Here is a 17,053-nt window from a genome sequence, read left to right on the forward strand (position 1 = left end):
GTGCTGGCTGGTGCAGCTCTGGGTCAGACGAAAAGCCAGGTCTGGAGGCTCTTCTTGAAGGTGTGCAAGGTATGGGGGCGTCTGATGTTGACTGGGAGCTCGTTCCAGGCCTTGGCTGCGATGTAGGAGCAGGCTCTTCCAACTGCTCTGTTCCTGCTACGGCGAGGTCGACAGAGCAGAGGTTTCTTTTGGGTACGTGGAAAGAGACTCTTTTGTTGAGGTATTTGGGTCCGATGTTGTGGAGGGATTTGAAGGCGTAGGTGAGTAGCTTGAACGTTACTCTCTTCTCGACGGGGAGCCAGTGGAGGTCACGCAGATGTTGGGTCATGTGCTCATGCCAGGGGGTGCCGAGGACGAGTCTGGCTGCGGTGTTCTGGATGGTCTGGAGTTTGTGTAGCAGGGTTTTGTTGATTCCAGCATAGAGGGCTTTTCCGTAGCCCAGTCTGCTAGTTATGAATGCATGGGTGACGTCTTTCTGGCTTCGGGGGGGAAATCCACTTGAAGGTCTTGCGGAGGATGTGGAGGGAGTTGAAACAGGTGGAGGCGACAACGTTGATCTGGCGAGTCATGGTGAGGGAGGAGTCTACAGTGATGCCGAGGTTCCGGGCGTTGTCCATTGGGGTGGGTGGGTTTCCGAGGGTGGAGGGCCACCAGGTGTTGTCCCAAGCAGTTGGTGAGGGTCCATGGATGAGGACCTCTGTCTTCTCCGAGTTGAGCTTTAGGCAGCTGTTGCTCATCCAGGCTACGACCGTGCAATGTGCATTTATTGCACTACTGACATCAGTGATGTCAGAGCCAGCACAGGAAAAGACAGAAGACATTCCTGTCATGTATAAAGATGATTTATGTGTGTTGTGGACATTCAGAGGTAGTCTTTTTGAGGCTGTGATAGTTCTTTTGATTATATGTTGTGATTACCATCTCAACTCAACTAGCAGCTGCTGCCTTCTAGGTCAAAATGTAGATTTAAGGAAGGTTTCCTTAACTTCATTCCAAGGCGGACATTGGTCTTTAAAAGAGTGGTCTTTACTGGAGATTTAAACTCCTTGGGCAGATGACATCTAGGCGCTGAAGGCACTGAATTTACTGATGATATTATGGTTTGGTGAAAGAGCAGCAGCTGCTGTGTCATATAATATGATTTAAGAGTACCACATAATCCCCTCTAACAAATATTCTACTCTCATAACTGCATAAAATTAAAATTCTTCCGGAACAAAGGCAGTTTTTTTCAATAGAAATGTGAGGCATCACATAGAGGGAAGTGATAAGCACTTTTGTCGAACAAGAGGAGCTCACAGATTACAGGCACTTACTTCAAGAGGCACTGCTCCACTGAATGACATTAGTTTGGCCCAGAAAGACAGTGGGCGCTAGATTACAGTGGATCCTTTATCCCTAAGAAAGAAAATGAAAAGGACAGAAAAGGACAAATGTAGTACAGGAAATAAACCAGACTGACTATAAAGGAAGCCAGACACAGTGGCACTAATTCACAAAAGCATTTATGAGTACAGGAAGTAGTACTACAGGAGTATTTTGCATGTCTTTGTTAATCTACAAGAAGTTTCCATCTCTCCATTAGTAAAAGTACAAAGAGGGCACAGTCCTTACCATTTGTACTAATTGAATGTGAACATTTGCTGAATGTTTCCATTTTATAACCATTTTAGAGGTTTTGCAGCTATTTCTCAAAGTCATGCAGGTGTAAATAAATGACTACTACTTTAGGTACTTCAAAACGCCAATTGTGATTGATAAATTAATTATGAATTGTCTTTGACTAGGCGGGGTTTGATGCTAGCTTGTTAACTTGTTATGCTAACATTGCTAACTTATTTTGATTGAAACATTTAATTTCTACACATATGCAAATGTTCACTCTATATGCATCATAGCATTGTGCAAAACATGTTATGTAATATTAATTGTAATTCATTACGTGCACTAACACCCTAGGTGCGTGACTGTACCATAGAATCAGAGAAAATTCATACAGAAGTGATTGCTATGCTTTAACTTCAAAATCTTAGCAAAATAAACAAGTTTTGAGGCCTGTGCAAAATGAGGCAAAGGGGAGTTCTGATCTCAGATCAACATGAAGAGAATACCAGAACCCTTGACCCCGCGACCCTTGACCCTGGTTTCAGGTAGGCCCCTCCCCACGCCGCACAGCACCACATTTGTGTCCATGCCTTTCTGCCCGCTGCTGCCGCTGCTGTAAATTCGCCGCCTCTCCTTGCTTCAGCCTTTGTAATTTGTGCCTACTCCTGTAATATTGTTAGTTGCATTTCTGTTTAGTTGTTTTTTGCCTTATTTGCTTTATTTTCTGTTTTTCACTGTTATTGATGTCCCCCTTTTGCCTTCTGTACCCCCGCCCGCTCCCGTCGCTGCTTCCCCTGTGGCCCCGCCCCCCTGCTCGCCCATTCACTGCCCCTGCCTCCCAGCTGCTTCTCCCTCCCACCTCCCCTTATATGGCAGCCGCGCGCAGCGGACACGCCGAAGGCGCGCCAAAGGCAAACCCGTCTGCGCCCGTCCGCGTCTGGACCGCGCCAGACCCCTTGGCCCCCGCAACCGCCACGACGCCCGTCTCCGCTACGATGCCAGCACCCTCCACGCACTCAACACCGGACGATCACACACCTGCTTCCTGGCCGCCCCGAAATGCACCCAAGGACCCTTCTCCTGCCGGAACTGCAGCTTCACCAGCATCTGATCCGCCAATCTACCCACCGAGAAAGGACGCAACCACCTCAGATGCATCCTACTCAACACCCGCTCCGCCCGCAAACACGCCATCGAACTCTGGGACCTACTCGACTCCACCTCCCCAGACGTCGCCTTCCTGACGGAGACCTGGATGAACCCCTCCTTGGCACCCGACATTGCCATAGCCATCCCTGACGGCTACAAGATCACCCGCAGGGACCTCACCAACGGAACAGGAGGAGGAGTCGCCATCGTCCACAGGAACACTCTCAGAGTCTCGACCAGCACCGACGACACCCTCAGCACAGCCGAACACCTGCACTTCCAGATCCACACTGATCCCAACACCACCCTCAGAGGAACCCTCGTCTACAGACCCCCTGGACCCCGGCCACAGTTCAGCGACTCCATCACCGACTTCGTCAGTACGCACACCCTCGCCTCCACAGACTACATCCTCCTCGGAGACCTGAACTTCCACCTTGAGAACAACAACAACACCAACTCCACCACCCTGATTGACAACCTCGCCAACCTTGGACTCAGACAGCTCGTCACAACACCCACCCACTCTGCCGGCCACCCGCTTGACCCCATCTTCTCCGCAAGCTCCCACGTCTCCTTCAGCCACACCACCGAACTCCACTGGACTGACCATTGCTGCATCCACTTCACCTTCCGGAAACCCACCACACACCATCGCACTCAACAGATCCCCCGCCGCTGCAGGAGCAAAGTCACCGAAGACCAGCTAAACACCACCCTCGCCCGTAGCCCACCCGCCAACCCCACCGACCCCAATACCTCCGCCCACAACCTCAGACAGTGGATCGACGACTGCGCCAACACTCTCGCCCCGATCAAGAAAGCCTCCAACAGACACACCAACATGAAAGCCAGCTGGTTCACCGCAGACCTCCAGGCCTCCAAGCCAACCTGCCAAAAACTAGAGAAGAAATGGCACCGCAAACAGACACTAGACAGCCACACAGCCCACAAGAACGCCATCCGCAGACACCACCACCTCATCAGATCCGCCAAAAGGACCTCCTTCAAAGACCACCTAGACAACAACGCACACAACAGGAAAGAGCTCTTCAACATCGTGAAGGAACTCTCCAACCCCAGCTCCAGCTCCAACACCAAGGACATCCCACGTTCGCAAGACCTGTGCGACTTCCTTGCCACCTTCTTCCATAGCAAGATCGCAGACATTCACGACAGCTTCAACACCCTGACCGCCCGACCGCCACCGAGACCTCCAACCTAACGGCCACCATCCACACCTATCCCCTGCTCACCTGGACCAACATAAACGATGAGGACACCATCAAAATCATGAACACCATCCACTCCGGCTCTCCGTCAGTCCCATGCCCACACCACATCTTCAACAAAGCCAGCGCCACCATCGCACCGCATCTCTGCACGGCCATCAACATCTCCTTCAAGACCGCGACCTTCCCGGAGAGCTGGAAGCACACCGAGATCAACGCCTTACTCAAAAAACCCAAGGCTGACCCAAAGGACTTCAAGAACTTCCGACCCATCTCCCTGCTCCCGTTCCCGACGAAGGTCATCGAGAAGACCGTCAACAGACAACTGACCCGCTACCTTGAGGAGAACAGCATCCTGGACCCATCCCAGTCCGGGTTCCGCAGCAACCACAGCACCAAAACTGCCCTCATCGCCGCCACCGATGACATCAGGGCCCTGCTGGACAACGGCGAAACCGCGGCCCTCATCCTCCTGGACCTGTCAGCCGCCTTCGACACTGTCTGCCGCCGCACCCTACGCACACGCCTCCACAATGCAGGGATCCAAGACAAGGCACTGGAATGGACCACCTCCTTCCTCTCCGGCAGAACCCAGAGTGTACACCTCCCCCCTTTCCGATCCGAAGCCACCGAGATCATCTGCGGCGTACCCCAAGGTTCATCCCTCAGTCCGATATTGTTCAACATCTACATGGCACCGCTCGCTCACGTCGCCTGACTGCACGACCTCAACATCATCTCCTATGCTGACGACACCCAACTGATCCTCTCCATCCTCTCCCTCACCAATGACACCCTCACCGCCAAAACCAACCTCCATGAAGGAATGAAAGCCATCGCCGAGTGGATGAAGAACAGTCGTCTGAAGCTGAACTCGGACAAGACGGAAGTCCTCATCCTCGGATCCACCCCCTCAGCCTGGGATGACTCCTGGTGGCCGACCGCACTGGGAGCAGCACCAACACCCACCGACCATGCACGCAACCTAGGGTTCATCCTCGACTCAACACTCTCCATGACCAAGCAAGTCAACGCCGTCTCGCACTCCTGCTTCAACACCCTCCACATGCTATGCAAGATCGACAGGTGAATCCCCACCGAAACAAGAAGAACGGTCACCCAGGCCCTCGTCAGCAGCAGGCTAGACTACGGAAACGCCCTCTAAGCAGGAACATCGGCCAAACTCCTGAGACGACTACAATGCATACAGAACGCCTCTGCGCACTTGATCCTCGACATCCCTCGCCGCAGCCACATCACACCACACCTGAGAGACCTGCACTGGCTTCCCGTCAACAAGAGGTTCACCTTCAACCTCCTCACCACGCACACAAAGTACTCCACAACACCGGACCGGCATACCTCAACAGACGACTCACCTTCTCCACCCTGAACCGCCAGCTCCGCTCCACCGACCTCACCCTCGATACCGTCCCCCGCATCCGAAGAACGACCACTGGCGGCAGATCGTTCTCCCACCTCGCAGCCAAGACCTGGAACACCCTCCCCATCCTCCTACGGCAGACCCAGGACCTACTAACCTTCAGGAGGCTACTCAAGACCTGGCTATTCGAGCAGTAGCAGCACCCCTCCCCCCCAGCGCCTTGAGACTAACCCTGGGCGAGACACTACGCTTCGCCCACGTAGTGTACGTAGCGCTGCCTGCTTCGCAGTTTTCGATGTAGGCGAAGCAGGCTAGCGCTACGCACACCCAGGGCGAAGCGTAGCTGCCTGCCGCTGCCACCCGCCTCCCGCCCGCCCTCCTTTTAAATCAAACCCCCGCATTTACAATAGATACAAAATTAAAGAAACTTACCTGAAACGCGGCGTCTCCGGGGCTCCCCCTTCCATTTCAAACTTCTTCTGACAAATGGGCATGCGCGGACGCCCGCGCATGCGCATTTCTCGCAAGAAATGCGCATGCACGGACTTCCGCGCATGCGCATTTGTCAGAAGAAGTTGGGAATGGAAGAGGGAGCCCCGGAGACGCCGCGTTTCAGGTAAGTTTCTTTAATTTTGTATTTATTGTAAATGCGGGGGTTTGATTTAAAAGGAGGGCGGGCGGGAGGCGGGTGGCGCGTAGTGGGGCTACGCGAAGCACGTAGTGTGCGTAGATTTGGGCACACTACGTGCTGCTTCACGTAGCCCCACAACGCCCACTACGCCCACCCTTACTTGAGACCCTCACGGTGAGCAGTGCGCTTTACAAATGTTCTGATTGATTGATTGATTGAGAACCTCGGTGCAGCATAAGAAAAGTGTGTCCGCCCGATCTTAGTTTTTAAATTTGTCTTATAACAAGACTGGTTGTGGAGGATCTCAAGGTTGATACATGAATATATCTTTTCAACCTAATGATGATGAAACCTGGGAAGTTATGGCGCAAACAAACTGTCCGTTTCTTGAGCTGCCACTTACTTCGCTCAATTGCACTTCACCGTCTTCAGCAGAAATGCCAGTTGGCACCTCTGCAGGACTGCGCATAGCGCAGCGGGGTAACTCTCGCGGCTCGGGCAAGGCCGCCTTAACATCAAACATGCTGAAGACGGTGAAGTGCAATTGAGCGAAGTAAGTGGCAGCTCAAGAAACGGACAGTTTGTTTGCGCACCCACTTGGGAAATTATTTAAAGATACAGAATGTAATACGGCGATTCACTTGAAGAATATTCAGCACTACGATGACCATCTGGCCACAGCAGTGGCCACGCCCACATGGGCGGAGTTACTCCTATTCAAAATGAGTGCCGAAAGACTGCTGATTTCATTCGTTGCCGAAAGCCCAGTACCCCATGAAGAAGTGCGTTCTTTGCACGAAACTCGTCGGGATGGATTAATTTTGCTGCAACTACGTCTGCTCTTGTCCTGCCGTCGCTTAATAAAAAGCTGCAAGATTGAAAATTTACCTGGTGTGGTCCTCTCCTAACAGGCAACTGTATGTGTTTGATATATATATATATAAGTATATATATATATATTATCTACTGGCGGTCGCCAGTAGATAGTTATAGTTAGGACCTTGTTTCCATAGGAAATCTGAAAATTCTATTTTGAATAACTTTGGCGCCGGTTGACGAATCCTTGCAAATTTTTCAAAATAGGTGGGGCGCTCCGCTCCGCTCCTACCCTGAAAGTCTCGGGGTGATTAGTCAAGCGGGGGCCGAGAAAAAAGGGGGGGCCCCAAAATGCGTTTTTCCCATGCATTTTTCCATAGGGACCTTTAGTCCAAGGTACAGCCCGAACGGCTGAACAGAATTACTTAAAATTTGGCAGAGAGGGAGTCCTCAGGTCAGGGATGTGCCTTTTGAATATCTGGAGTCAATCTGTTCAGTAGTTCCTGAGAAAATTTCAGTTAAAAGTACATATATATCTATAAGCGCGCACCGTGCGAGCGTAATTCTGATTGGTTGTTAGATGTCAGTAAACATTCGAATCGGTCGAAATCAGGAAGTGGCAGCCGCCATTTTGTCTCTCGCAGTCTGAGGCAGTGAAAAACAAAGGTGGAGAACGTGAAAAGGGGGCAGGGTGGACAGTTCCTGACCCCCTAGCCTTTGTCAGGGGGTCACTGAAGGACCCCCAAGGGTGAATTTTTTTTTCTTTTTTTGACGAAAATGCGCGGGGTGCGCGTAGGGTGAGCGCACGGTGCCCGCACGGCACGCACAACGCTTCGTGGGCGCTCAGTGTGCGACCGAGTGCCCACAGCGTGCGCAGGGTGAGCGAAGCGCACGGTGCGCGCACGGTGCGCGCACGGTGAAAAACCTGAAAAAAAAATATTAATAAATACATAACTTAGCATTTAAAAAAACGTACAAATTCACTTAAAAAACCATAGGTTTCACACACGTTATAGTTAGGAATTAGCATGTAAAAAACCTTGCAAATTCACTTAAAAAACCATAGGTTTCACACGTTATAGTTAGCTGGACATTTCCCTCATAAAAAAACAATGAAATTCCCCCGTTATAGTTAGTGCAGGCAACTATAACTCACGCGACCGCAATCCTCTGCTGATGACGTCAGATATTACATCACTGATTACATATGTGTCTTTCTGAAAAATAAATATTTGTAATATATGTATAGCTAAAGATTAATGGAAGAAGACATGGGTAAATAGGTGTCTAAATACAGTGATGTAATATCTGACGTCATCAGCAGAGGATTGCGGTCGCGTGAGTTATAGTTGCCTGCACTAACTATAACGGGGGAATTTCATTGGTTTTTTACGAGGGAAATGTCCAGCTAACTATAACATGTGTGAAACCTATGGTTTTTTAAGTGAATATAGATATAGATATAGATATGTGTGTGTGTGTGTGTGTGTGTGTGTGCGTTCCCGAAATTAAGCAAACTTTTCTCAATCCTCTATATCATTAAAAAAAAAATCATCATTATAGAAAAAATAATTATTTTAAATTGTCATCTTTCTCTAGGAGAGCAATGCAGTAGATACCAGAAACCCCTTTTATGTTCCTGCTTTGCTGTGGGAATTCTTAACAGATGCGCTTTATAAGTGATCCTCGGCATCTCATTATATGTCTACATTCTAGTGAATCTTAGGGACGTTACAGCAACAAGGCCATATGGCAGCATTCGAAAAAAGAAAAAAAAATACAACAGAAGCCCAGCTGAAAAGAGGTATTAATCTAAGAAAAGATGAGAAACAGAAACATGAGGCGCGCGGTTTAGAGGCCCTCGTGGTATTACCAAATGGCGAACAGCGATGATGAGAAGAACAGAACGATTTTCTTTTGTCTGTCCCCGGGGAGTGAAATAATTGGCGAGGCACTCCGTGTGACAGAGAGTGATGGAGAGAGAGAGGGAGGAAGACGGATGGGAAGGCCACTTTCCCACCCATTTAGCTCTAATGACTGCTCCCGCAGTTCACCTGTGTGGGAGTTTCAGAGCAGGTTTCAGTCAGTGGGCATTAAAAACATCTCACGATGACAGGGTGATTCTATTCAGCCTTTGACTTTCAGGGGCGCTGCGGCTTCCCTTTGGTCTGCTGCTGCTCGGTGAGCAGATGGGTATAAAGGCCTCTTCTGTGCGTGCTGAAGTGTCAACAGGCAGCAGCGAGGAGGGCGAATGGGAGCCTGGGAAGAGCCGTGAGCTTTGGATATTATCTGGTGTATACACCCGAAGCACCTGCCAAAACCGGAAACAGAGATTACTCAACTCCCCCATGCCTCCGTGTCATCAAGGACACAGGGTTCCATTTCTGTGCTTTTCTTTATTAAGTAATCCCTTTCAGGTGGATTCGTTCACTTGGATCAACAGAGGCGAGCCAGGGCCCCCACTTCCAGAATGCAGTGCGTTGCAAAACCCAGGACCAGAGAGGGCGTCCTTAGTATCAAAGAATCGACCGCTGATCTTCGTCAGGCCTCCATGTGCCCAACTTGCAAGTTCCCACAAGTCAGGATTTGAGATACAATACCCCAAAATGCCTTTCGTTATGGAGGTAATATGAACAGCATGTGTCAACAGGCTGAAAGGTGCCCACCTGGCATGGAGGCAAATTCTGGTGCGTGTCTGTAAAAACTGAGGGCGAAGAGTCAAAACTCAGAGCAAAAGATTAATTTTAGGGACACATCTGAGGAGATCAAGCAATAATATGGAGGAAATTAAATAGGCAGCAAATACAAGTCAAAAAGGTTTAGGATGTTGCTTGGTTTGTGTAATACATAGCAGTATTGAGCAAACATTCACAAGCCAGGACTACAGTCTTGTAAGGTTAACGAAGCTGCTAGCAGGACCCTGTGTTTACGTTTACTTGCTCTCCATCTTCACAGAGTTCCATCAAAGTAAAGGTGTTAATGCTCATCTGTATGTGATACCATGTCCAAACCCTCCCCGCCAACATGATGGTCCCCCCATCCGATTTAGAATCGGGCAGACTACAGGTTTGACGTCGGTGGAGAGTACTCCATCTCCGCTGATCAAACTCTCCGACGGCTTGAGGAAGTAAAGGCCGTCAAGGGTTTGGCTATGTGTCCGCCCACCTAATTTATGTAAGCGGACATACAGTCCATATTCAATGACCTTTACTGCCAGGAAAAAACTGGCATTAAGGGGTGCTGAAAAGTGCTCATTCCCTTCTTGCTATAGGAGGAAACTCCCATAGTGAGGGGGCATTGTGTTTTTTTGTTTTCAAGAAGAAAATCCTGCTTTGTGAAAATAAACAAAAGTAGTAAGTTTGACGTACAGCTCTGTCATGTTGATGGCGGCTTCAGAATATGCAGGAGATGTCTGCAGGGCATCTGTAAGTACGGCGGGCAGAGTACCATCACCATGGCAGGAGTAAAGTACTCCGTTATGGCAACGGTAATTACTCTGTCTGCCGAGATATATATAAACCAGCCCATTAGTATCCAAGGTGTGCTTGAAACTGTTTCAAGAAATATGCAAAGATCATCAACCAAGCTCCGCCTATCCGTGCCATTATGTTATTGACTACAGAAGAGATTGGGCTCAAATCCAAATACACACCCTACTTCCCTGATACTGATATATATGCAGACTTGCGGTCAACATTGAGGCATAATTTCTAAAATCCATCAAGCCTTTGTATAGCATTTTGTATCTGCCACATTAGAGCAGAATTTAAACCTATATTGGCAACAGAATGCTTTCCATGATTATACTAAAATGAATGGTCCAACCTTTTAGAGCAATGTTACAAAGGCTTACGGGAGTCCAGACATACATTTAATTAATTTAAAATATTTCAGAATTGGTACTCAACTTCCTCAAAATTTGTTTGGGAAAAGCTTAGTGTTGGCATGTCTTGGAGATGCCCCTATTACAAACGTACCCTAAACGAGGCCCCAGATTTACACAGAGTTAGTGTCCGGTTTGCATTGCTGTTTTAACATAACCCAATGCAAAGTCTTCTGCTGCGATTTACACACCAACGCAAATCATCAAGGGGGCATTCCACGGCTGGTGCATGGGTATTCACATGCAACCACCTATGGGTTTTGATGCAAATGCCTAGCTATAATGAATTGTAGGCATGGATTTTTGATAAAATGCTGCGCCTCCCTGAGGCAGGTGTAATAAGGAAAATAATTTTCATTTCTTCTTATTTTTAACTCTTTGCATCTTTTCTGAATTCTGCAGCACACATACAAAGAAGAAAGTGCCTGAACGCATAGTTTTGGAGCCAGAAGGGACCCTTTACACTATGCTGGAAGGGTACCTCCATTGGCGCACCGCAGTCATAAATTCAGACAGCAGAACTGCAGAACTTCTAAGTAGATATGGTACAGTTCTGCTCTCTCTCGTTCACACAACTTTACTTGCACTGCATTGTGTGAACTCTTTGTTCTTGAGAACTATGTCTACTGTTAGCAGTATAAATGTTACCCTACAACCAAATTAGCTGTATGTCACCATCAACAGATGTTCTTGGAGCTTTCCAAGTGGAGACAACCGATCTCCACTTCACGTGCAAGTGCCAAAGTATGCAACCGCCATCAAGAGAGGTTATCTACAGACCAATTCTGGAAGAATGAATAGAACGCATGAACTGGAGCGCAAGGCAACAAGTGAGAACTATATATTAAATGACGAATTGGACATCTATGACAAGATCTGGTGGCCCTATCTAGATTAAAAACCCTTCAACTAACATCACATAATGTGTATTTGTAAAGCGCATGTATCACCCAAGGGTATCAAGGCGCTGAGTAACTAAATGTCCCATAACTTATAAACTAAACCTAACCTCATGTGTCTCAGCCTTACGACTTGTAGACTATTTTGCCGGTTCCCCCTTACTTTCTTCTCCCTCCCCTTACACTTTGGTAAGTGTTTAAATATATCTTAAGGCGCCTGATGCTGTGCCTGGGATTTGTCGCACGGTTCGCTGGACACATCTATTAGAGGCTGCATTGTGTTGTATTCATCAGATTTGGCCACCGAAATGTAAAGCACACCTCAGCATAGACTCCTATAGTTGTGTTCTTGGCTGAATGACCTCTTTCCCCCTCAGTATTTTACATTTCATATGACCTTGCTGGTGTTTATTATTCTTTGTATAAAGTGAAAAATGACTGTTTCCGTTCGTTGTTGGCATTTTGAACATGATAGCACTAGTGAGTCAATCTCCCTATGCTCCTGTCTGTTTCTGAACCTATTCCTGTTCAATAAGTATCGTCTGCAGAAAGGGAAACAGCGCCTCACGGTACAGGTAGAACTAGAAGGTGAAAGATACTCAGCGCTATTCAAAGAAACTCCCACAATTCCCGCTGCCAACCTTTTGCCGTGCACCATCCTGTCATAGACCTCGGGGTATGATGGTGTATGGGGGCCTGGTCTCCGAAAACTCTGATAATTCACTTAAGTTAACTTATTAAATCTAGTTTGACCTGTTAGAGGGACCGTGATGCCGCCCCTCGGTATTATAAGCTGGAAAGGACAAAATGGGAGATGGGAGAACTTAGGAAGACCAAATAAAACTCTTTCACCACCTCTCACTGTTGCAAGGCCGCCACCCGCCAACTCACTCTTGAAAGATCCTTTCACATTTCTACTCATTTGTTTGTGGATTTTGAGCAGTGCTCAGACAATCCAGAGGCCTCATCAGATCGCTCATAAAAGCAGGACATGTCCACAAACCTCTGTGCGGAAACTGATCCCGTGGTATGCTATCTTTAAAGTATCGCAAATGACGTGCATTTAAGTGATATTTTTTCTGATCATCAATTATAATAATGTGATAATATCATTATTGGTACTAATTTGATAAGATAGGATTGTTTGTTGACACAATCTTTGCTTTCCTTGCTGTCTGTTTTATTGCATGTTTGAATATTGAGCATGCTTTTTTAGGTCTCGCCTTGCTATCGCGTAAGCGATCGAAAAGCGAGACTATAGGGGCTTTTAAAAGTGCTCCCAAAAAGCGGATTGCATGGCTAGCACGCGCACAATCACGCGCATCGTGCCGCCATGCAATCCGCCTTTTGGGAGCACTTCAAAGGGTCCGCTCCCCCGCCTGGAATGCGCTCCCCCGCCCCCAAGCGCGCGCGCTCGCGCCACGCTCCGCCGGGCTTGTCTTGTTTACCATCTCCTGTTCTACTTTCTCTTTCGTCTTTCTTGTCTACTCTAAAATGTACACGATTTCTTTGTACACTTCTGTTCTTCCTATTCCAGCTTGATGTCTTCCAATGTATTATTATCTGTCCGGTCCCACGATCCTTTTTCCGTGTTTCTGTTTTTTTCCCTTTCTTCCCTCTCAGTCTTCGCTCTTTGTTACTTTGCCATCTAATTGTGATCCTTACCCTCTTCCCCTCCTCTCTCTCGCCACGTCAGTGTCTCGCGCTTTTGCACAACCTTTCTACAATTCTCAATTTCTCTCCCTCTCTCTAATTGCCTTCATTATCTACCCTTTTATTTTCCCTCTACGGTTCTTTCACTTTGTTACATGCTGGTCCATCTTTCTACGTGCCCCTCTTTTGTTTTCTTCCTTCTTTTTTTGCAGTTTTAAATGGCGCGAACTCGACCCGAGGGGATCAGAGCGCTTTACATGAGCACTAGTTGCATTACGGATGGACTCATTCATTTTTTTAGGCTCGGGAGATTAAGTGATTTGCCCAGACTCATAGGATGTTTGAGTCTCCTGCCAGACTCGAACCTGACTCCCCAGCCTCAAAGTCGGCCGCTCTAGCCACATTTAATCTATCTCCTCCCACGCTCCCTCCCCGCGGACTCTCCTGCCTCAGGGAATTCAACTCCTGCCTGCCCTGTTTCCTGACCTCACACCTGCTGCACCCTGCCTCTCCAACCGCGGGAGATGTGTTTGCATTCCTCACAAATATACCTGCCCCCGGGCTCCTCTGTGCCCCTTTCATCTACCTGCTCCAGAGCGCCTACATCTCCCTTACTTCATCGTTACTTTTGCTTGTTCCAACACTCCTATCTGCCTGTTGTCTCCTCTGTCCCTCTGCCTGCTCTGCTCCTGTATCTCCTTGCCTGCTCCAGCTTCCCTCTTCTTACCTATCTGCCTGATCCTGACCTGCTTTCTCTCGCTTTATCTTTCTGCTTGCTCCGGCTCCTGCTGTTGCTTCTTACCTCTCTGCCTGCTCAGGCTCGTGCCTCTCTGCTTGTAAGGTCCCGTTTCTCTGCTTCTGCTTGTCCGCGGCGGGGCTCCAAGGATTGGGTCCAGATGTGCTCCAGCTGCAGGACGGGTTCGCCTCCCATCCACCCCCTTACAACCTAGCCAGCCCCCCGCCGCAATCTCTGTTCTCTGGCCCGACCCGCCTCTCCCATCCCTCCCACCCCCCACTGCTGCTCTAGGGGCATTCCTCACGGGACAGTGCATCATATAGGGTGAACGTAGGATACATCAAGTGAGGCAGGATACATCACAGTGCAGAAGCGAATAGAATGGGTTAGAAGTAACGCAACAACGTAGGACAGAGGCGCACAGTATTGTAACATTTACATAGCGCTTACTACCCCTGTGAGGCGGTGAAGTGCTTGCTCGCAATGGAGCACGCTGCCCTTGTAGGGTGTGTGGTTGCAAATGTTTTATCTTTGTTTTGAACCTATGTAGAAAGTGGTTCTATATCGAGCATGATGAGCACTGAGGTGTATTTATCATGTTATGGGACACACCAGGAAGTGTGAGCGATAGGTATGCAGTGTATGGTTGGCAGTAAGGTGGGTGTGCAGTGTATTTTTGGCAGTAAGGTGGGTGCGCCGTTTATGGTTGGCAGTGTATGATTGGCAGTAAGGTGGGTGTGCGGTTTATGGGTTGGCAGTAAGGTGGGTATGCAGTGTATGATTGGCAGTAAGGTGGGTGTGCGGTTTAAGGTTGGCAGTAAGGTGGGTATGCGGTTTATGGTTGGCAGTAAGGTGGGTGGTTTAAGCTATTGGCATTGGAAATGACGATGCCTTTTATTTACGTTTTAAAAACCAAAATATAAAATAAAAGGCATTGTCATTTACAATGCTAATAGACCAAACTCCTGTAAATGCGAGACCTATTGCATTGCAAATGCTTGTTTTAAATGATGAGTTGTGCATCGTCCCAAACATACAAGTCTGTTTTGCAGTGACAGACAAAACAAGTATTTGCAATGCAATAGATCTTGCATTTACGACAGTTTGAGCTAATAGATTAAATTCTCACAAATGCGAGACCTATTGCATTGCACATTTTTGTTGTTGTTTTCAAGCTACCCATACCGCGCTTTCAAGTTAATAGAGGGCCACCCCCTTATTTAGACGACCCGTGTCTAAAAAAGGGGGCACGGCCACCAATAAAGCGGAAGTGCGGTCTTTTACAAAAAAAGCATTTTTTGTCAAGTTGACAAACAAACGCTGTTTTTTGTAAAAGAGCTGAATGCCACTGTTTCACTTTAATAGCAGCATCGGTCATTTCCTTAGATTCGGCTCGCCTGAAGCACCCCAACATGAAAGCATGTCATGGGGTGCTTGAAAACAAAACAACAAAGTGCATATATGGAGAAAAAGAACATGTGGTGCGTTCGACGCCGCAAATAAACCAAAGGTGTGGGCCGCCACTGTGGTGTGCCGTGCTATATTAAAAAATAACAAAGCATTAGGAGAGATCGTGTCTTGCCAGCAACAGCAGGCAGGGGAAAACAATTTTAGGAAATTGTGCTTGGAGGCTGTAATTAAAGCCTAACGAGTAACAACTCATGTAAGAGGGCCAGTCATTATGCAAGGTTACATGATGAGACAAGGCAGTACTAAACAGGGACTACTAAGCCTATTGACCAATGAAAAACTACAGTTTACAAAGGACAGGGACACAAGCCACTAAAAAATATGGGCGGAGAGTGGGCAGAGATCCCATTCCTTACCTGAATACAGCATGCCTCACAGAGCAGCGCATGTGCTGCCCAGGCTCAACCTAAAAAGGCTCTTAGGCAGGAATGTGTTGTATGTATGTGAGGGGGCTTTTTGTGTATTATTGGTATATTTGCATAGTTATATGGTACATATTTAGTGATGTTTGCACACTAGTATTTACTGGAAAATAAACTCAATCCCAATCAAAGTAAAGCTATGGTTGTGGGCTGTGATACTTCTTCCTACGATGAATTGATATCATTGCATATTGTTCCGGCTCATTACCCCTATCAATTTTTAGGGCTTGTTCTCTACTTTCGACGTTTAAGGTAGGACAGTGTGGGTGTCCAGTTCTAGTTGTTTAGTACTGTTCAAAATTAAGAAGCTACTGGTTTATGCATGATTCTTGTAACTGGGAGAGTGTGGTTATGTGTGGGTCTTTTCATTTGGAAGTCAGGCCCATGGGCTAGGGCATCATATGGGCTGTATAAGGCATCTGGCCATTAATATATAGCTAATACTACATGGCATAGGCTCCACCAGTATTTTGGGGAACGTGGCTGCCATGCATCCTGTGGCGTGGGACCCTGTGAGCCTCAAAGATAAATCATGTATTGCAGTCATAGAGGTGAATTCCCGCACCTACAAAATTGCACCCTGAAGAGCTGCCCTTTTGAGTTTTTGCATTCTGGCAGATTTGTTAAGGGATTTAACTGTATTGTATTGTATTGTAATTGCATTTATATTGTGCTTATTCCCTCTGAGGAGGCGTCAAAGGGCTTTTTCGGCAAGTAGCATGCTACTCCGGAACCCATAAAGAACTAGCGGTGAATTAGTATAGTAAAAAACGAAGGAAATTTGAGTGGTGGACATGTTAGTCAGTTATTTGGATTGAAAAGGATAGTAGAGGGATGTTTTGGAGCTCATAGCAGTAGGAGGAGGCTTGGGATGGGTAAAAGGGAGGTGGGGGAAGAGTCAGAGGGAAGAGTTTAGAAAGGCTGTTAGAACTGGGGGTCCCTAGTTGGCTGGGGTAGGTAACTTAGTCAAAATAGAGACCCTTGCTTTTAAGCCAGGGAAAGGAAGGACACCTTCTCAGATAGCCCCTGCTCACCCCCTCGGTAGCTTGGCAGGAGCAGTCAGGCTTATCTCCAAGGCAAATGTGTAAAGTATTTGCAATCACGCTCATAGTAACCCAATGATGATACCACAAATAGACTTGAGTTTCATGAGAAAAGCAATTACATGTTAAT

At 47.8% G+C, this 17,053-nt stretch overlaps 1 long non-coding RNA gene across 1 annotated transcript in view; it reads right to left on the bottom strand.

Moving 5' to 3' along the window:
• The window catches only part of LOC146867017 (uncharacterized), a 53,890-nt gene that overhangs the window by 11,408 nt on the left and 25,429 nt on the right, over positions 1-17,053 (bottom strand). The window contains exon 2 of the long non-coding RNA XR_014961060.1: positions 1,317-1,398. This is a non-coding gene — a long non-coding RNA (uncharacterized LOC146867017). The remainder of the gene's footprint in view (positions 1-1,316; positions 1,399-17,053) is intronic.

This window comes from Triturus cristatus, chromosome 1_2 (assembly GCF_964204655.1).
Source record: "Triturus cristatus chromosome 1_2, aTriCri1.1, whole genome shotgun sequence".
NCBI classification, from domain to species: Eukaryota; Metazoa; Chordata; class Amphibia; order Caudata; family Salamandridae; genus Triturus; species Triturus cristatus.